The following is a 23,043-nucleotide window of genomic DNA, read 5'->3' on the forward strand; positions in this document are numbered from 1 at the left end:
TGTTGCACTGGTTCAATGAACGTGTTAAATAGGCAGAACAGTCCCTCCTGCATGGCACAATATTTATAGGTAATGCAATTTTATTTTTGATTCACATCAAAAGACATACTGTCCTCTACTTTGTAAGAAATCAGAAGTATTCAGTCAAGGTCTGGGGACTGCACCACGGTTTGAATATTCACAGATTGAGGCGAGTTTGCTTAATTTAGAGAGTACTTCTACAGCTCTATCACAAAAGAGTCTGATTTCAATTACACTTGATCAGATCCCTGTATCAATTGTTTTTTCTGCCAAAAGAGAGTATCTTGGAATATTTTGGCAAGATTTATACATCAAGTTAGTCCCTGCCAACACTTCTCAAACTGAAGTCATAAAGCCATTTGTTGATGTTTAAATCTTCTAAAGCTCAGGGGAGGCAGAAAACTAAGTGAATCCAGTAAATATTGAACACATTCCTCTATTTTGAACCAACTCACCTTTAGTTTGGACACTCTTATTTACTATTCCTTTTGATTTCCAAAATCTGAGATATTGTCTAATTTTGTCATGTGTGACCAAAAAACTCTGATTTCATGCCTTCATTTGCATGACACCTTGATACATCCAAATTCTTTTCCCCTATAGAAATGCTGAAATTTGTGTCTTTCATGAACTGTAACAGGTCATTCCCTATCTTCACTACTCAGGCAGCAAAAAGAAAACTATGTAATCAAAATGTGGAGAAAGAGGAGACAAGAGGAAAAGAATGGAGAGGAATGAGGAAGAAAGGAATATTCCAGGCAGATTATTATTTACTTGTAAGCTATTTATCCAAGGAAGCCCAAATTTATGAATTAGCTAAGTCTAAAGCTTGTTTATATGAAGAACAAAGACTTTACATAAAGTCATACAAAGTTATACAATAGCAATCATAACAAATAAACAAATCATAAAACTTGAAAACGCTGCAGCAGCTATAAGACCAGAAATACTTAAGTATAGACTTCTTATTTACCTACCATCTAAGTGAATATTGAACATACAATTTAGGCAAAGCTGTAAGGATTGAAAGCTCCCTCAGCTTTAGTTTTCTCTCTCGTCTTTCTTCTTCCTTATATATTATTATAGTCCTCAAACACACCAATGTCCTCTTGTTCTTTACTTCTTCCTGACCTCCCAGTATCAACTTATCATTATATTTATCAAATGAACATAATTCACAGTTAAGAGGTTTCATGAACTATGATTTGTCACTTGGGCCTAATCTTACTCAGAAAAGAAGGGACAGTTTTTGTTGGTTTGTCTCTGCTCCTCAACTTTCTTGGCAAAATTCTGGTCAGCCTCATGCTAGGAAGATGAGATAATCACATTTAACAGGGCTGAGCAGAACAAAAACTGAAAGTTTACCATGTAGAACAGTGTTTTTCAAACTACAGAACCCGAATGTGAATTACCTGGAATCTTTGTGAAAATGCAGATCCCTGGGTTATATCTCACATCCACTGAATCCTCACCCCAATGGCCCAGGGCACACACTTCCACTTTGCCCAGACACACAGAGTTGCCCAAACAGCTGATTGCTGAGATGGCTGCCTGACTGCAACTACTGACATTCTATTGAGGTTTAAAAAAAAAAAAAACAATGTCACAACTGAAGACATTTTCCCTAAAACAAATTTTTCCCAATATTTGTATTTAACTTTTCTTCTGTGTGATGTTTCTATACTCTATTTTCTGCAGTGTACTATTTAGTGGTGAAAACTATTAGAAATACATCTTAAATTTAAAGAAAGTCCACACTAGGCTGGTTTCACAGCTGTAGGGTGATGTCACTAACATCTTGTTGAGCATCTCTGATCTCAACATGTAATAGAAATCAAATTAATGAAAACATAGGCCACCAAAGGGATTATAAATTAATTTTCTCTTCATTCAAATGAACAGCAGGAGAAGAGGTTTTTTTCTATGATTAATAATGACATCATGCTGACTTCTACAAAATAAGACCCACAGAATTCTATTCAAAATTTTTAACTTAATCCTTTATTTTGTAAAGTGCAATAGATTATTTCAAATAGATTTTTTTTTCTTTTTTCAAAAAATAAAGTTAAATATTGTTGGTTATATCATCTGGTAGAGAAATCAATGGGCTATTTGACTATACTGTGATATTCTTTCAAATTCTAGGTAGATCACTTTATTGTAATCTTTGAACTTAATGGGGGAAATTAGTATTACAAGCGTGAGCAAGTATTTAGCAAATGTTGGTCTGCATCAGATGACGAGTAGGGCTTCTACTTCTGCTTGTTGACTACTAGGAAAGTGCATGCATGCATACACCACCACCATGCCTGCTATACAAACTTGAAGAGCTACAAAGGTTCAAATTGCTCTTTGATGTATGGTCAAAAACAAACTCTTCATTTTCTTCTTGAATATAATAAAGTGCGGACAACATATTTACTTAGAAGTCAAGCAGCCAGCTTGAAGTCTAGGGTGGTAACTGCACAGAACGTCCCATATGTCATTCAAGAAGCTATTCACGTGTGTAGTGTTTTCATTACTGGGGCAAAAATGAAACACATGCATACACTCACACAAAATATACAAACAAGGAAAATCACACTAAACAAAGGGTCAATCAACAATTGTTCAATTCTTTCATTTCTACTATACATGTCATTGTAGCATTAATAGCTCCAGAAAGTTTCTTATTTTCATGATTCCTGAAAGTTAAAAAAAATGGACCTGGGCTGCCATGTCATGCATAACAGTGAATTACTCTCACCCCAAAATGATACAGTTCACTGTTTTAGTTCCTAATAGGAAACAGAAATCGAGTTTGTTCTACTGTACCATAGGAATTCATACCACCATATCAATCTCACACATGGTCTATCAGATTTTGTGAAACGTCCTTTATGACAAGAATCCTTTCTAAGGTATGATATTATTACAGCATTAAAAATGAAGATAAGTTAACTTTCCTGGGGGCATATATAACCAAAGCACATATAATTATGACAGTGAGTAATAATTTTGTGCCTTTTTTGTTGTCAGATATGCAAGGAAAATGAGCACAACATGCTTATATGACCCTTCATGAAAATTTTTTCTCCTTCATCTCATCCTTTAGTGATTCATAAAAGCTAAGTAGGTAAATGCTACAGAAAAATCATTGGCGGTTCTTGAGGCTATAATTTTGTGGAAAATGATTTTCCTCTTTCTTGACATATAAAATATGCTCACAAGAGAGATAATCAAAGAAACTTCAACCTAAGGCATGAAATTTCGTGCAAGAGATTTTCTTGCAATGAAGATTCTGGATGGTCAAGTAAGTGTTTATTACTATATAAAATGGTTGTATAAAATGGATCCAAGAAGGAAAAAATGTAGCTTGGATTAGGGAAGTTGTGGAAAACACTTTTGTTCTCTGAATTTTTGTATATGATCCATTATTTTCTAAAGAAGAAATGAGATGGATAGAGAAATTAACTTGTTGAAAGAAGTGTCTGTTTTTATCTACTTAACTGGTTTTTAATTGCTAATTTTCATCTGTAAAGTAACAGAAACATGACTGAAACATGACTGACACGATTATCTCTAAAATTTTTCTGGAGTTATAAGGCAACCTTTCTTAGACTTTGATTTGAAGAGATCAATGTGTAGCTTTTATTAAGTATTAGTTTAAGGTTTACACTTCGCCAATTTCTTTTTATTTTCTAAAGATTTATTTTATTTGTACAAGAACCGGGGTGCAGGCCAGATGTGCGGGAGGTGTGAGGATTCACCAGAGACAGAGCGGGTAACAGAACCGGCAGAATGACTGAAACACACTGCTGAGGGGAGCAGCGGGAGAGACAGGAGAGGTCTGCCACGCCATGTGGGTTGCTCTGCGGCCGGTGGGGATCCAACCGGCACTGCATAGGCTGCGGACAGCTTCACAGTGCTGCTCTCAACGCCTGTGCCACCAGGGAGGCCCTGCCAATTTCATTTGTACATGAAAATACTATTCTTTTGTTCAGACAGAAATCTTCAGTCCATTACAAGACACATGCTTATTAGCAAATTAATAATAACATCATTTGGGAATAATACCCAATGCTGAAGCTTTATCTTTTAATAATGTAAATCATGTACTTGGTATGCTTACATGCAATCAGCTTGTAATCAGATAAGAAAAGAAGAGACACTTAATTTGAGAGCTCATTTCTGAGCCATAGATGTATTTGTGTAGTGCTCAGAGCTTGATTTGAACACCCACCTGTAAAATGACAAAAGGTCTCTTCATTTAGCCTTGAAATTTTGCAGAATAGGTAAGTTTGACAAATTTTACGGAAAGGGGAAAGATAAACTGTGCGATTTGTGAGTTTCATGTTATAGTTAAATAGGAACATGCTTCTTGAGTTCACTAGGGAAATGGTGGTTCTTCCATCATTCTCCCTGCCATATGACATCTTAAAGGAAAGGTAAGTGGGGTGAAAGAAATTACTCCAAGGAAAACACATACCAAATGCTGTCAACATATAAGGAAGGTGAAATTTTATTTTTATGTAGATTTTTCTGATAAAATTTTACTTTTATAGGAACACAGCTGTGGTCAAGTGATCTGACTGGTGGTGTGTCCCTGCAATGATACTTATTCCAAACACAGTGTGTTGTCAGAGAACTAATTAACTTTGACTTCACTGCATCAACCCCCAAAAGACAGAGCTCTCTTCTTGTTTGGGTAGAATAATTAAAGAAAAATAAAATTTCCCCAAAGAATAGAACTTTTGTTTCTATAACTGTAAAACACAGAAATAAAATGTTACCTTGGAAAGAACTGCAAACTTGGAATGAACTGCAAACTCTTTCCATCTGTTTATTTAGGAAAGAAGGCAGGTTACCTCATCCTCACTGCCACAGACCATTAGCTCTTTTGTTCTGGCTTCTGCATCCTAGAGCACAGCTTATCTGTCAACAGCTTCACACACCAGGCCTGACTATGCTTATCCCTGCCAAGTGATGGGCATATCAAATATGATGCCCGAAAATGCTGACAGTAGTGAGCAAATGTCAGGTTCTCAGGCAGCTTTCTTATATGTATACTTGTTGCTCAGAAGAGAACATAAGAATTTAAACCTCTGTGGGCAAGACTCATATCATTGAATCTCCAGCTGAAAGCTTGATAAGTCATCCCCAATCCATCAGGTCTAGGGGTCACAAAATATTTTCTTAACATTTATTCTGGAACTGGCTAGAGATTGAAATTACTTCAAGAAATCAGAGTTTATCCCACATTCCACTGGCATCACTTTTTGAGTGAGATGATCACAGCTGATAAGCAGGATCACAGATGGCCACCGTATTGTTAATTGGACAGAGTTCTTAGATGGTGGTAAAAGATAAATAATTTCTCTAAATTAGAAGCAGATTCATAAAATTAAAGTTCACTTTTGTAAGAACTGTTGGAAAGTTCTAATGTCTTTTCACTGAGTCCATGAATTTCAAGACTTTCTGGAATTATTAATTTAAAACAACAAAAAGGTGTGTGAACCTGTTATCTTTAATTTGTTTTTTAAGCTATGAGTAATATTTATATAAGACACTCAACACCCACATTCAGAATGATGAATAACAATGAACACAGGAACCAAGGTGATTTCTGAAAGACAAAAAAATTGCTCTTATCTCAAAAACACAGAACAATTTTATAATTGTTAAGTTTCCTTTCTTGAGATTGGTAATAGCTTGTGATCAGGTCTGACTTGATGACAGATACCAGGTTAGCAATTTTTTGTTTTTACAGAAAATTTTTGTCTTAAGAATGTTTAGTTCTAAAGCTTATGAAGAAAATATGTGCTCTCTGGATGATAACTTAAAGTTTCACAATTTTGGTCAAATCACCATTGATGAGAGTAAGTATAGTGTTTTTGATACTATTCCTACAGTCAGATTACAAGGAAGGTTGGCATTAACACTCTGTTTGATGTACATGTCAGTTCTTCCTTTATGGCCTAAACATGAAACACGTTTCTGGCCTTCAGAGAATCAAGCAAAAACATCATATATCCTTAACATTCCTTGCTCAATAGACAATATTTTCTGTTCTTAATTTTGGCAGCATTTTATTTGCAGCATGCTAGTCAGGGGACCACATTATTTGCTTTTACACAAAATCAAGGACTCAATTAATTAATGCAGAAGGTAATACAGAAATTAATGTTGACAATACATAAGTTAAACAGAACTAGGGGACATGTTAATTTCCAAAGATAAAATTAAAGAAAAGCCATGAGAACTTTTGGCCATTTGCCTCCTTGGGAGATGTGGCAAAGAATCTAACAATTCCCAATATATAGTTTCATTCAAAGATTTTAATTTAAGTTCTTGATTCTGAAATAAAATGTTTCAAAGGAATTTTCCTGGGGACCTTGGAGTTGGTTTCAACTTACTGAATGCAGAATGTAGAACCAATTCAACAGGGCACAGTGGCATTTATAGCCATACTCTGTTAACAGTGTCATATACTAACTGAGGGATTATTTGTGCTCCTGGCACTTTTCCCTTCACTCATAAAAAGTGGCACAATCTATATTCTCTGCTCTCTGGATAGGGACGTCAAAGCAGTGTGCAGAGAGAAGGAAAATGGAGTCAACTTTTAGGTTCAGCTTTTAAAACTGACTTTTAGAAATACACAGCAGGGTAATAACAGTAAAGAAAAGTATTTGAATATCAAAAAGGCCAGATGCTGAAGGAATCAAGGGTGAAGTTAATACCAAAAATAACATATTTGTAAGGATGCATGAGAGACAGGAGCTACTCCAGTGATCGAAAAGAAATTCCTGGGAACTGGAGGTGAAGCTGAACTTAAGGATGACAATCTGGAGGAGGAGGGAGAGGGATCAGAGGGAGGAAGGGAGGAGCACAGGGGACTGAGGTGATGGTGCACGGGTGCACTGGTGAAGGAAACTCTATGGGGACTACACCTGTGGGGGTGGGGGGAAGCAAATATTGTTTAAAAATGAAAAATGATGTAAAAAATAAAAAAATTAATATAAAAACATCAAGTGTGGTAAGATGATGTGACTGAGAGGAGAGGCCAGTGGGACAACAGAATCCTCCTAGGTTTAGGGTTCAAAAGTAGGAGGGGCCTGTGCCCTACTTCTCATTATAAGCCCGGAAAGAGGCAGTGTTGCAAGACTCTATTTCAGTGTGGAAACCTTAGTATAGTAATAGCTACATGGATCTCAGTGCTGGAGACAGAACTGCTGAGTTTGTCACATTTCCAGTGTAGTGTAACAGAGCAGTCATTAATTATTTCATCAGCCTCCAAAAGGGAGAGGAATTTAGATGAGAACAAACTGGTGAACTTGAAGAGGACTCAAAATTCAGATGAAGGGATGTGGAAACAAACACCTTTATCACTACAGACAGGAGGAAAGTGGATATCCAGCATGCCATAATGGAAGACTGACAGTGTCCACTCTGGACCATGTACTTTACACTTCAACAGTTGCAGGCCTGGTTAGATGCTACACAAGGGCCAGGTAGTCCCCACAGTGCCTTGCCATAGTGCTAGATAATCCTCCAGAATTTAGATGCAGCTGGAAAAAAGAAGAGAAGGAAAATCCTGAACTGCTCAAGATTAAGTGTTTTCAAGGCCAACAGAAAAGAATTTGAGGTATCAAGAAATTCAGATACAGGAAATATATCTGACAGAACCTGATGTTCCTGTACACATGTGTTTGTAGCTCAAAATCTTAAATCCATGCCATTTATGAAAGAATGACAGGAGAAGATGCACTGCTATAATTAAACAGGAAGCAGTTCTGTAAGTTTCAAGATCACAGAGGTAAAGCTTTGCATATCCCTTATAATAAGGGATGCTGAATGATTTTTCATCTGTTAGTAGGCCAACTGAATGTCTTCTTTAGAAGTGTTTCTTAGGCCTCCCCTGGTGGCGCAGTGGTTGAGCACTGGGTTGTGAGACTGCCTGCAGCCTCTGCAGCGCCAGTTCTATCCCCAGCCACTGGCGAGGGTCCCACAAAAAAAAAAAAAAAAAAAAAGTTTTTCTTTAGGTCTTTTACCCAATCTTTGATTGGGTTATCTGTTTATTTTTGTTATTGGATTATATAAGAACTTTGTATATTTGTAAATACAAAATTGAAATTACAAAAAAAAAAAAATTACACCAGTGAAGAAGAAGACTGCCACGCTAGGAATGAAGTCATGCTATTTGCAGTTATGTAATACAAAGTTGTTTTTTCTTAAATCAATGATTACTGATGAATCAGTATTTGTATCAGGATTTTCTTCTTCAATGGATCCCATCCCAAATGCAGTCTGCTGCTATTTTATTACAGCTCACCAATTGGAGCTGTTTTAATAATTTCAAATAGATGAAAACAAATGAAAAGACATTTGAAAATTGTATTAAACTCAAATTATAGTGTCCTAAAATAAAATTCCACTAAAACAGAGTCATAACTGTTTGTTAATGTAAAACAGCTCTTGTACTATGACAGCAAAGGGAAGCAGTTAAACCGCCTAAATGACCCACATTGCCCAAAATATTTTCTATCTGTTCATTCACAGAATAAGTTTAACCCCAGATCTAGTAGCAAACTTTTAGATTAAACAGACACAGAACCCAGAATGAGTCTTCCAACATATCAGATGTTTGTTAGTTTCCCCTGCAATTAAATACTAAATTAATTAAGCCCATGACTGAGTTGCTATATGTAAAGGTCTTAGGAAGAAAATCTGATGACCAATAAGCATCAGCTAAATGATATCTAGTTTTCTTATGAGTGATCTTGCATAATTTGAAATTGTACCTTGAGCTATTGCTAGGATTTACTTCAGGAGTTTCAATATTATTTTATTTTTCAAACTTGAAGATGACTTCAAATTTAGAAGTCAGTTAAAGTGAAAAGTCACTTGTACTTTATTTTTTTAATGATTTATTTATTTATGCATACAAGAGCTGGGGCACAGGTCAGAGTTATGGGGCAGAGATGGGGTGGGGCGGTGAGAGTATTCACCAGAGACAGAGTGGGGAACAGAACAGGCAGATTAACTGAAATACACTTCTGAGGGGAGCAGCAGGTGAGCAGGAGAGTGTAGCTCCCTGGTTGGGGATCAAACCCATGCTGCAACAGCTGCAGACAGCTTTATAGGTTGCATCTTAACCCCTTATGCCACCATGGAGGCCCTCAACTGTACTTTACAAATAAATCTGAAAATACTTGTCATCATGCCATATTTTTTTTCCTCTGGAATATGGATCTAAATTATGAAAAAATCAATATTGTTCCACAGTAAGTAACAAATAAATGCTTTCAGGTTTCTTTCAAATAGAATAATGCTAACAGTAATTCACAATTACTGTATGCCTTTCAAGGGTAAAGCATTTTAAATGCATGATTTCACTTAATCCCAATGAACTGAAATTCCAACAAGGTTTTGTTAGCACATCTTTACATGAAAAGACAGTGGCTAGGAGAAGGACTTGCTTGTGGTTGTAGTTCATATTTGGCAGATCTCAGACCCAAACACCAGCCTGAATCTGTGTTCTCCCCCATTAAGTCATATCACTTTTTTTGGTTTACAATGTCTAGTTTCATATATCATTCACTCTGTCTTCTTTTAGGCAAAACTCCTGTTAATAACCTGATTAAGGAGAGCCAGAAGTCTAGTTGTGACTGGCAGCAAATTTACCTCCGTGAGCCAAGAGCCCGCATGGTAACAGAGCTGACAGCTTGGCCTCCTGGGCACTATTTCTGTCCCCCTGGTCTCCTGTGGGCAGTGGCAGCAGCTTGGGCTGTCCAGTGACTTTCTGTGGTGACAGTGTGGGATACAGCAATCGTGGCTAAGTCCAGCTTGTTTTTGAGATTGACACACAGTTTGCTTTGTCTTTACTGCTGATGGTACCACAATGTTCTTCCCTGGGGAGACAGAATTAGTGAGCCCTCGTATCCCTGGACTTCAGCAGGTATACTGGCTCTACTACTCTGCTAACTTTGGTAATTTCATCTCTTCAATCTCTAGTGAACAAATTCTGGACATGATAGACTTAGAAATTCTCTTTAATAGTTCTCTGTCTTAAAACTGAAGGTAACACAATAGTTTAACCTAATTAGCCAGTTTATTAGTTCATCTGAAAGTATACCAAACTGATAATTATTTTCTTCTCTCACTCATAACTCCCCAGATTGAATTTGCCAGTCTCTGGCAGAGTGTCTGGGACTTCTCTTTCTGCCAAATTGAGATTTCATGTGTTGATTAATAGCCACCCACATGTTGGAGGCTTTGTAACATCTCACATATTATTAATGCTTAATAAATCTTTCTTGATAGTATCAGAATAAATTTTAAGATCTTTCAAAATATGTTTAGACAAATAATTTGATGCAGTTGACAATAAGCAAATATTATGTGCAAAGCAGGTACAAAATGACAGCAGGATCATCCCTGTCCTAGGGGACAGGAGGATTACTCATCAGTGGTAGTGAGAGGAAGGAAAAAAAAAAAGGTCAAGGCTTGCCCTCAAGGACACTGGGTATGCCAGTTGAACTGTGTCCCCTCCCCAGAGATATGTTAAAATGCTAACCTTCCAATTTCTGGGAATGGGATCATATTTCAAATAGAGGTTTTGCAGATGTATGTAATAAGGTTGTCATTAGGGTGAGCCCTCATCCAATATGATTTGTTTTCTATGAGAAGAGGCAAGTTTGGGCACACATACAGGGAGGATGTCGGTGAAGACAGAAACACACAGAGAAGAGAGCACCATGAGAAGCCGGACACAGAACTTGGAATTATGCTGCCATATGCCAAGAATCACCTGGAATTACTTGAAAGGAAGAGGCAAAGAAAGACCCTCCCCTACAGGCTTCAGGGGACCATGGCCCTGCTGATACCGCGATTACTGACCTCTTGCCTCCAGTCCTAGTCTTCCTTCAAAACTCAATTCAAGCATCGCCTCTTCTGTAAAATCTTGCCTCTGGCTCCTCTAAGCTTTCATTGCTTCTTTGACATATCCCCATTACTTCAAATATCATGCTCCTTTCTTGCTTGTTTCTGTGTCACTTGTTCCTTAGCTGTGTCTCTCCCTGAGGGCACACACCATACTGCTCTGCATCTCAAATACCACCTCCACACCTTACTGATAGCTCCTCTCTGTGTGTCTCTATGTAGAATGGGCATACTAGCAATGCCAAGTACATATAGGTTGTGAGAATGATATGATGTACTGTGTGAAAACCCCAAGAAATGTTTAAGATTACATGCCATTATTTTTATTTTTATTGACATATACTCCTAACACATAAAAGACATTCTTTACAAGTCTTGAATAAATGAGTAAACAGGTGAAATACCTGGGATGAAGTAGAGGGATATCTGACAGGATGGGCACCAAAAGTGTGGTAAAAGGTACTCAGGGCACATCAGATGGAACTTACTCTAGATCAGTGAGGATCAAGGAAAACCTACTTATCGCACCCTGATAGCACTTTGTCTTACCTTCTAAATGTGACAGGGTATAGCAGATATTTATAAAAGTCACAGAATATGTTTTAACAAACACACCATTTAAAATCTCTAGAAACTATATCTTTGCAGATATTAAATTATTTTATCCCTCTAAAGGTCTATACTAGGTTTCACAAAATACAATGTGATAATTGCTTTGCTTGACTTGTTTAAACAGCTGCTTTCTTGACTTCACAGTTGAGGCATACGTGTATTTATGCCCCCATGTAATTGGTCCACACAGCTTATAACTAGATGAAAAGTTAATGAAAAGCAATGCATCTAGTCATGGCCTACAAGGAACAATAAAATTAATATTGTACACACACTGTTGATGTGTCAGAATCATGTGTTAAAAAGCAGCATCTAAGAGAGGAAAAAAAAATCTATGTACTAGCATCCAGGAAAAGAACACTGGGAGAATTGGAAGCCACGTATGCCTTCCAGTCTGCGTATTTTAGAACAGGATTCTTATCAGAGTTTAATGTGTGTCATTTTAGAATCACAGAATAATAGAAAGGTAAAGGTGGGAGGGAACTTGGAGATACCCTTCATTTCTCTGATTAACAATATTGGAGAGGCCAGTAACATTGTCATGAATACATTCAGTGAGGACATGGGATAGATTTGTAGAAAACAAGATATCTCTCCTCTGCTCTGCTGTGGTTGTGCCACAGCGATAATGTGGTCAAAATTTTCTACTCTGGCTGCCTCTCAACACTTCCCTTTGTACTTCTAAGACTTATACACCACTCTTTGCAAAGATAATTATGGATCATTTTTAAATATTTGTATACTTTAATTTTTCACAAGCAATTTTTGTTCTTTCTTTATAACAAAGGTAATGAAATGTTAATTGAAGAAATGAACAAAGGTTATGTAAAATAAAAACATCAGTGATCCACCATCTAGAATATGCCCTGCTAACATCTGGCTGTTCAATGTACTATACTTCTGACATTAAAATATAACACATTGAAATCAATTTCCCTTAAGTCTAGTTCATACTGCTTTTAAATTATGGTCTCTAGAAAAAGGGTGTTTTTTATTATTTAAAAGATAAGTTCATTAAGCTTTCTGTGTTTTGGTTTCCTCATTTAAATCAAATAAGGAAACAAAAAAGAGGACTTGGTATTAGTACTGTCAGAGTGGAGAAAGGAGCTGATAAGACAAAGCAAGCTTCTCAGAAAGCCCCATTTACAGAAATGTATTCCAAGATGTCCAATTCTGTTCCTTTTGTCCCACGTTAATGTTCTCAGAAACTTCATATTTTCAAATCATTCATGATTGACAAAGAGAGAGGCACTGAAAAAGTACCTGATGTCAAGAAAGGTATCTTACACCCTGAAGTTCCACTGGCCCCATGATCCACAAATATTTGTTTTCCAGGCACTAGTTCCTTAAAGAGAGGATTTATTTCTACAACTTATGGTAGACAGGAGTGAAAAAAGCACACTAAAATTCATGATTTGAAAGCAAAGACAACAGGAAGTTCTAAGATGTCATTTATTTTGTTTAGTAACTCTAGCTATAGGAAACTCAACAAAATCCTACAGAGAGCTATACTTCAGAATGGAGAACTATTTTCTGTCCATAAATGATGACATGTTTCTAAAGAAGAATGACTTGCCATTTTCTCCTTAGGGTTCTCAACATAGGTAGATGTCAACTTGAAACTCTACGATAAAATGTTTTTAACAATTTAACCATTGCTTTTCTAGTCTTATGTCTGACAATAAAATTTATCTATTTTCAAAAGTTTTATAGATCTTTACCAGTGTGGGAAGAAGAATAAGCTTGGTAAAGTAAGTTGGGGATTTAGAGATGAGATTTGGTTCATCCATAACTAGTGAGTTTGTAACAGGGTGGTCCCCAGGAAAGGGGGAGGTTCCCTGCCCCACCCAAGGGAGGGTGGAGCTGAGCAGGAAGAGGAGAAGCTGAAGAAGAGACTGAGGAAGGAAGCAGGATGGAGCAAGGAGACCTGGAGGAGGCGCATGGAGCCTAGAGACACATGAAGAAACTGCGCTTGTCTTTTGGTCGTGGACTGGGTGACACAGATGTGGGTGAGACCCGTGGGGAGGTGACAATGGCAGTTTTTATCTTGATGTTGATTTTGCTCTTTTCCTTCCGGGCTTGTCTGGTTGTTTGTGACCCTTTTCTGTGGGTCCCCACTGGAAGATGCTTTAGACTTGTGGCAGGCTTTGGGGCCTTGTTCTGGGCCGATCCCATATGGATGGACTTTTACCCACGAGGGGACGGGTAACTTTGGGTGCTTCATTTAGAAACTAGACTCTTTGCCTTACCTGTATTGTTTCCTAGTTTTATTAAAGATCCTTCCCATTAAAGTCTCCTATGTTTTGTGTTGATGCGGCGGATGGCAGAACCCATTTAGAATAGGCAGGTTTGCGGGGTTTGGGCTGCCCCACTCCCTGTCCTATAACAAGTTGACCTTGGGAAGGTCATTTAACCTCTCTGTGCTTGGACTTGATGCTAGTAAGTTTTCAACTGTTCTAATTTAGCCAAGTCATTACTTACATAGAGAACTAGGCCAAGCCAGCCAATGATGATTTTCTAAGTACAAAGTATACAAAAGGCTGTCTGCATATTCAGCAAAGTTGCTCTCCATCACAAAGGGAAGTCAGCCTGTTCAAGTGTCCCAGGGGATGGATCCATTTGCAAAGTTGAAAATGGATGCCTAGTGATCTAGAAACAAAACAAAATAGCCACACACCTCTGACCCTTTCAACAATCAGAAATACTTTGGGAAAATTTTAACTGAGAAATACTATGGGTAAATAGCCCAGGGAACAAACAATTTAGCATCTTAGAACAGAGGAATAATAGTTCAACGATAAGCACATGCAGTTCTGCATGAGTATGTGTGAGTAGTTTATTATTAGAGAGAACTTGCAGACATTACCCTCAGCCCCCTGCATCCTTCCCATTTTAATTTGAAGAGGCCTACCACTCCAGTACTGTGGACCAAGCAGGGTCTTTTTTTTCCTTTTCTTTTTTTATAAATTAAAGAGGACACCATTCCTAGAATATATTCTATCTAGACAGTGAAAGGAAAGGGTAGACACAAAGAACCAACAATAAATTTGGCATTCCTCTTCTGTCACCTCCAATATAACCTTATAATTTCAATTTGCTATTCAATTCACAAGTTGGGGAGAGACCCCCTTCATGTTTATGCATTCTGAAAGGAAACAAAAGTGAGGTAACCAAAGAGCCACAGGACTGCTCATGCTGTATCTACTGTAAGCAGCTATTCCTGCTGTATCTGCTGAAAACTCATGGACTTCTAGTGTATTCTTGGCTCTTCCAGAGAAAGGTAAAACCCCTTATGTGTCATTCTTCAAGAGCTTGCATTTAATCCAAGATAAAAGATGAAAATACAACATGTACAACCTGCTTAGCTAATAAAGTGTAGTCCAGTGGCCACTGACCCAAAATGAAGATGAGTCTGTGAATGTGCACACCCATGGAAGACAGGAATCATTAAATGAAAATATGCCTAGAAAGCTTAGATTACATTAGTCAAATTTAGCATAGATGGTGTCATTCATTTTTAGTACTCCTATAATATAAAAAATTTAAAAACTGATTATATTATTTAATTTTGGAAACCTCAAAAAGGAAAAAGTGAATTTGTGAAAAGGGAAAAAAATCTATATCTAAAATATGTTTACATTGGCTTACAAGGCTAAACAAGATAGCACCTGGAGATGTTTCAACTCTACTTATAGAAGATTTTGTGATTTAATAATTAAGATTTCTGTCTCTTTATCATTTTTCTGAAACTAACATATCTCTAGGACATAACAACAAAAATGGACATTTCAGCTGAAAGAAGGATTTTATCCAAAGGACATTTCAGTTTGTGGGAACTAAAAAAAGCATCAGACTGATATGTGGAAAGTTAGCACATGTAATTTGATTGCATCAGAAATAAATAAAATAACAGTTTCACATTTAGAAATTAGTTGAAATCAATAATATAATAAATTTTGTGCTCAATAAGATTAACTTAAAATCAATTTCAAAGTGGTGATTGACATTGGTATAAAATGAATATTTGCTTTGTATTACTGGACCATGAAGGAAACACCTAAGAATGTCTAATGATTATTAAATTGCTCTCCACACTACTGATTACACTTTGTACTATATTGTGCAATTAGGTCGATGTATAATTATTACGCATTACCATGATATTACTATTCTTATACATTCACTCTTTATTCCTTTAGATCCCTTAAAGAATCAACGACATTCCTTAAAGCTAAAACAGATTACATTTACATTAATGAAGATTTTGATTAGTTAATGGAAAATAATTCTGTGCAAGTTCCTGTATTGAATTACCCTTTACAATTTTTTTTCTCTCAAGACCCTCTACTCTGTTTGACATTCATATTTATAGTGTGAAATGCAGTTCAAAAGAAGAAATAAGGTTTCTTCCTTTCTTCTTTTCTGACTCTGATTAATCACATTAATCATCAAATGTGATTTATGAAAATTACATTTGGTCATTGAAGAATGAATTTTTCTCTTTCTTTGTGAACTTCAACTTACAATTGTGATAAAATTCAACCATTAACTAGGAAAAAGAAAGTATAACCATGAACCTAAAAGAAATTTAAAAAAACCTACTCTATTCCCACTATAGCTGCATTCATGAGAATAGAAATTTATAACAACAAATAAAGATGCCTGCTTCCACACAAAATGTGTGTTTTGCTTAGCGTGATGAAGTAAGATACAGCTTAAGAGAAACTGAAAAGATAAGAATACACATGGTCAAATCATTCTCAGACTGCAGGGTTTTTTGCGCTGTTGTTCTTTTGCTTTCTAATTAGTCAGTTATCACTATCTCTAATGGATTAGGTGGTTTTAAAATGCAAATACTTTGGAAAATAAAATATAACTATATACATAAGCATATGTAAGTATATATATTTTCCTGTTTCTATAAATATATACATTTATAGTTGTCAATATTAAGACTTTTAGTTCCAGAATACAACAGTTCTAATTTGTCATATAACTCAATCAGATACCAAAATATTTCTTCTTAAAGTAATACATTTATTATAAAAATGCAGTATGGAATTCATACTCATTATGAATGTTTCACAATTTGGGATGCACAAAATAATTCTACTTTCTCAAGCAGACTCCCCAATATTTATTTCATAACCATATCCCCATAGTTACAGTTACCTTCAATAACAAGCAAAACTTTTAACATTTTGCATAAAACTTAAATCAGACAAGAAAAAAAATACAAGTGTTCTTATTTTCGAAATAAAGAAATCAAAACCAATAGGAAAGTGAAAAGGTTAAAAATCGGTGATAAATGCAATCAGGACCTTAGCCTTCGGACACTCAGTCCAGTGAGCTACCACCATCCCCTACATGAGACTGTCTTCAAGGCAAACAAGAACACAGGACTGTAAAGCAATTCCAGGAATCTACCAAGAAGTGATCACTCCATTAGTTTCTCAGCGTTAAAGCCCTTCTATACAAGAGTCATTTTCCCTCTAATTTCAACTTTGCTGAATCTGCCATATAATAAATATTTAAGACTTAAATAATTTCATACATGTAATTATCACCACCTTTCATTCATTGAATATTTTTATCCTTATATATGGATATGGGAAATAATACAGAAATTTAGAAATCTACCCATAAGAAAACTAGGATAAGTGAAAAAATATAAAATTAAGCCAAATATTATTATTTGTATTTTAGCAGAATATTTAAAAAATAAGAGATGTACTTGCGTAAAACATCCCTTTCACACATAGCACTCATCTGAACAGTTAGCCAGAGAGCACTATGAATGATAAGGAGCTTTTGCTCTCAATTCTTTACCTGGAACACAAAAAACCTAGGAACCTCTCTCTGTCACTGAAATGGGAATAATAAATTATTGCTTTCCTTAATTCATTACATTTTTATGAGAAAATAAATATGAAGAATTTCATGAACTCAAAAGATGATGAAAATGTAGATGATATTTTTAGATTTCATGTTCACCACACTGCTCTGCAGTAAGAAAGAACTTCACTGTGAACATACAGATGAAGAAAATGGGACCTATAAGGACAAGAGACTTCATGGCCACAGAATGCAGCAAAAGATGCAACTAGGCTGGGGCCAGTGATCAGTGTGCCCTGCTGGCGCCATGTCACCTCTGCTGATGTAGTTCTTGGGGGACTTTCACATCCACATAATTCAACCTACCCTTTGTAACAGAGAGAAAAAGAGCCTGAAATTGTATTGTCTGACTTACCATTCTAAATGTTGCCTGCCAATCACACTCTTTAAACTGAGTAAAAATGAGAAACTGCGCTATCAACTTTGAGTGTTGTTTATCCATTAAACAGAAGTGCCACCAAGCACAGCTGTGCAAGTTTTCACATGCTACAAGATGATCAGTTTCAGACCTCTCTACCAAGTGGGAATGGATTTGAAGCCTCATGTTAATTCAATCATTTCCTTCTCTACAGAGACTATCAACAAGACCGTCAGTTGGCATCCTTTTGGTTTAGCATTTAAAATAGTTCTTAACAATAGCCAAAGATCCTGTCATGATTTTTAGAGGGGCAGCCTTGATGGTTTCTGTTCTAACTCAGGTCAGTTGCACATTGTGTACCTATCATAGGGCAGAGAACAGCCTGAAGAGATAGACTTGATACATGGAGCAACAAAACTATCTGAATAGTCCTTGGGTCCTGGAGTTTGGGTTTCCTGCCTGGAAAATAAATTGGCTTGTCCACATAAATATGTTTACATCATTCACTCTCACACCCACACAAATGTAATGTTTTTAAATTTTTCACTTAAGTAATAAGAATCCAAAGAATATGTTTGCTAAATGTTTGTTTTGTCAACATGTTTAAAATACTGAATTTCTATTTCCTTTATTTACATCATGTGGTATTATTTTTCTTATTCAAATTAGGAAGTAGTTTCAATTATTTGGTTTCTGTGGAATTTGGTCGCAGTATCATTTAATATTATTTAAAATGAGAGGTGGTAAGAGCAGTGAGGGTGATGCACTTATTTCCAGTGTCTGCCCATGAAGTCATGGAAATACCATACCGCAGGGGCTGAGGCAAGCCCTGAGATCCAAGAGCAGTTCTTCACTAACTGCAGAATCGTCTGGGCTGAGTCTTAGAACCTCTTAGGAACTGAAAGACTCAGTTTTAAACTGAGGGAGTAAGATGACATTTTGAATCTCTTCTACTTTAAACCTGCTACGAGTCAATGAAATATTGAAGGCTCTATTATACACATAACATGGTGGGAGATACAAGGATATTGTCCCTCTCCTCAGAGAGTTAATGATAAGTACAATATAGAAAAGATTTAGGAAGCTAAGGACAGAGATAATAGAGATGAAAAAATTTAGTTTTTGTATTAGTCTGCTGCGATGACATAACAAAACACTGCAGACTGAGTGGTTTAAAGGACAAAAATGTAATTTTTTGCAGTTCTGGCTTTTTCTCTACACATAAGGACACTAGTTTATGGGGTTGGGTTTGCATCCTTCTAATCTCCTTTAATACATAATTACCACACAATAGGCTCCATCTCCAGGTACCATCACAATAGAGTTAGGGTTTCAACACACATATTTGGGGGAGGGCACAATTCAGCCCATCACAGTTCTATTAGTGCTCCACCATATATAGCGAATGGACCAGACCAAGTTATTCATCCTATGATTCTCATTTTCTTCATGGAGAAAACAATAAACATGCAATCTTCAGAAAGACATTTTGAGGACTGAACAGAATAAAAGATAACAAGGTGTGATATTAACAATCAAATGCTTAAGAAACACCACTTATCACAACTATGAAAACTATTAATTCTGGAAATATTAAGTATATTTGGAGTTGACAAAAGTTTGCATGATCTATGAACTCAAATTTATTTTTTTTAACATTTATTTATTTTTATACAAGAACTGGAGTACAGGCCAGAGCACAGGAGGGTGAGAGGATTCACCAGAGACAGAGAGGGGAACAGAACAGGCAGAGTGACTGAAATACACTGCTGAAGGGAGCAGCGGGTGCGACAAGATAGGTCTGCCGCACTATGTGGGTCTCTCCCTGGCTGGCCAGGATCGAACCTGTGCTGCAAAAGCTGGGGACAGTTTCACAGTGCAGTACTCAACTTGCTGCGCCACCAGGGAGCCCCATATGGACTTAAATTTGTCAAACACAAAGTATCTTGTGCTGAAACAAGAACATAGAACCTTAGTATGAGTAACTGATTTTCAAATCACAAAACCCTGAGTTGAAATTCTGTCCTCAATTTACTCATCATGTGAATTTGGACAAATTTTAAAGCCTTTCTAAGATGTTTTCTTATCTTTAAAGTGAAAATAATATTGTTTCCATCAGAATATCATAAAAACAGTGATAGTTCACATGTTATGAGTAACTTAATAAATATTAGTTATTATGAAAGGACTTTAAAGGATATGTGGAAAATGAAAAGCTGTATCAATAGGAATAAGAAAGTATGTTTAGAGAACAGACTTACTAATAGGCAGAAAAAATGATATATTTGAAACTATAAGGTGAGGCAATAGAGGTTATTAAGGCAATAGAGGTTACTGCATAATGAACCATTCCCAAAACTCAGTGGTATAAACACAATGATTTGTTCTCACTATGTCGTCTGGGCTAGGCTCCCCACATTGAGTTGGGCTTGTGGAGGCTCCACACACTCATCCTACTTGGACAGGCAGTCTTGCAGAGTCAGTTGCTTCTCTTAGGATAGCTGAAGTGCAATGAGGCAACAAGTCCCATAGTCCAGGTGCACTGCATGCCTCTGTTAGTGTCCTGTCTGGCATCGGCCATCTGGGAGGTAAGAGTGGAAGCCAAATTGGGGCAATTGCACTTCAAAGGTCGTAGAGTTACCAAAACCATTTCAAACTGAGACTTTCAGATTCTTTCCATACAAGAAAAGAAATGAATCTTGGAAGAGTGGAAGAAGAGCTGTCTATTGCTGCATAACCAATTACCCCAAATTTGGTAACATAAAGTCACAATATTTATGATCTCAGACAGTCTCTGTAAACTGAGAATTCAGAAACAACTGCACTTGGAGGTTATGGCTCAGGGTCTCTCATGTGGCTGCAGTCAGTCAGAAAGATGTCAGTAGGGGCTGCCTTCTGAAGGCCTGACTAAAGCTGGAAGATCCACTTTCAAGTTCATACACACACATGGCTGGCACGTGGCTACTGTCTACAACCGGAAGGCCTCAACTCTTCTCTACAACGAGGTCACTAGAGGCTGTTGTTTGGCTCTCCCCACAAGATGGTGGCTGGCGTCCCCCCGAGCAAGTGACCTAAGAGGCTGCTAGGCAGAAGCGGCCAAGTCTTTTATGACCGAGCCTCAGAAGTTGCACATGCCATTCCTGCCACATTCTATTCATTAGAAGGGATTATTAAGCTCAGCACACATCCTTTTGAAGCATGTCGAAGAATTTTTGGCCATAGTTAAAACCATCACATGAAAATAATCGACAGAGTTCAGTTTCAGACTTAATCAAGCTTTTGATAAATATCATCGGACAACTTAGACACTGAAATGGAATTTGGGTAATAGTGATCATTTCTGGCGTTTTCTATATAGAAGTGATAGGTGAAGACATGAAGGCAGTTGAAAACATTGAGAAAAGAAAGGAATAAGAATCTATGGACTGAGAGGCGTAGAAGAGAGAGGAGATATCAGAAAAGAAAACAAGAGTAGTGAGAAAGCCCTGTAACAGTACATTTTATGTAAAAAGCAAGAATAATCAGGATACTGATGTTCTCTAAAAGGACACTGACATTTCTTCGGGACCAGATAAAGATATGACTAAGAGACCAGAATAGCTTCTTTTATTAAACAGACATTTGGTTTTCTTCCTTTGAAGCTGAGAGTAACATAGGGAGTAGTGGGTAAATCTGGAAATTGTTCCGAGATCTTGACAAAGCAATTAAAATATTGTTAACCCAGCATTATCTATATTAAAGACAATTTTATAGGGTATATATTATTATTGAGATAACTATAAAAGAATATGCAAGGAGAAATTGTGTCTGCATTACAAAGAAAAAGCAAATTAATGACAAAATCAAAAGACAATACTAAATGGAGTAGATTTGAAAATGAAATTTTTAGACACAATACAAGTATAGTTGTATGGGAAAATACAGCACAAGTAAAATCATGAAGAATAAATGCTGCTAAACCTGACACCTGCAGTCACAGGACTCTCACAAAATGTTTTCAAATATGCCATAGTGAGTAAAGGCAGAGATAAGAATACATCCTTGTAGAGCTCTGAGATTAAGTAAATCAACTATATTCTAACATGGAAGGCAAAACTACTAAAATTCACCTGTAGAAAAACAAAGAATTCTCAGTCTAAAAAATAAGAAAGAAATAACTTTCTCAAAAAAAAAAAACAAAAACAAACAAACAAACAAACAAAAAAAAACAACCCTTCAGCCCAACTCTAAACAGGCTCTGTGTGATTTCATTTCAAAGACAAGCATGGACAGCTCTCAGGTTGAAAACGACATCAGGTAGAAAATGACATCAGCTTATAAAATCCCCTCAGTACCCACCGCCTGGTTTTTAGACAACTAAACATTCTAAGGGTTGGGTATCTCAACAGCTAAAAGAACACTTTATTTTAAACTTATTTCTCCAGGCAAAGGGGGTCTAAGTATTTTGGTTCTTTAAATAACCGGAACAGTGCTCCGGCCCCAAACCCGTGACACACGTGAGACGGGCTCCAGCTTGAAGGTTCTACAGAAGCTGCCTCTCTACAAAGTGGCCTTGTGCTGTCTGTCTGTCTGGGTTCTGTGCAGGTTCAATCGCTTCATTGAAAACATAATAAAACTATGGAGAATGGAACTTGGTGACCCTGTTTCACAGTTTTCCAAAGCACAAAAAAAGAATCAAGGGCATTGAAAAGTGAGTCCAAACTTTTATGGGTTTTCTTTCCCCCAGACCTCAGACAACAGCATTGTCACGAAGCAGCAGTGTTAGGAAAGGGGAGTTGGGTATTGATATGCAAATGCAGGCTACAAACATCCCATTTGGCTTCAGAATGCCAGTGTCTAGCACTGTCACACAGTTTTTTGAATCTGAGCAGTTTATTCAGGATCATAAATATGTGTTTCACCCTGTGAACAAATTCTGTTTGCTCACAGAGTTCACAAGCAGTGAAATACAAGGTAGACTATAAAATAGCCCATTTGATGGCTATTTTAGGGATGCCCCTCTTAACAAAGTTACTTTAAATGGACCAGAACTTTACTTAATGCCCAAGACTTTGGTACAAATGTAGCATACCCCAGATGGTGGTTTTCTGTATTGAAATAATTTATTTGCTTTTCAAAAAGAGAAATGTAAAAACAATTATAGTTAACATTGTTAGTAAAATCATAAAAGTTGTACTACTGTTTCTTAATAGATCAGTGATTATTGCTGGAAAAAAAATTTTTAACACATCTAAGGA

Source organism: Talpa occidentalis, unplaced genomic scaffold, assembly GCF_014898055.3.
Source record: "Talpa occidentalis isolate TD23 unplaced genomic scaffold, MPIMG_talOcc4v2.1 talOcc4.13, whole genome shotgun sequence".
Taxonomy (NCBI): Eukaryota; Metazoa; Chordata; class Mammalia; order Eulipotyphla; family Talpidae; genus Talpa; species Talpa occidentalis.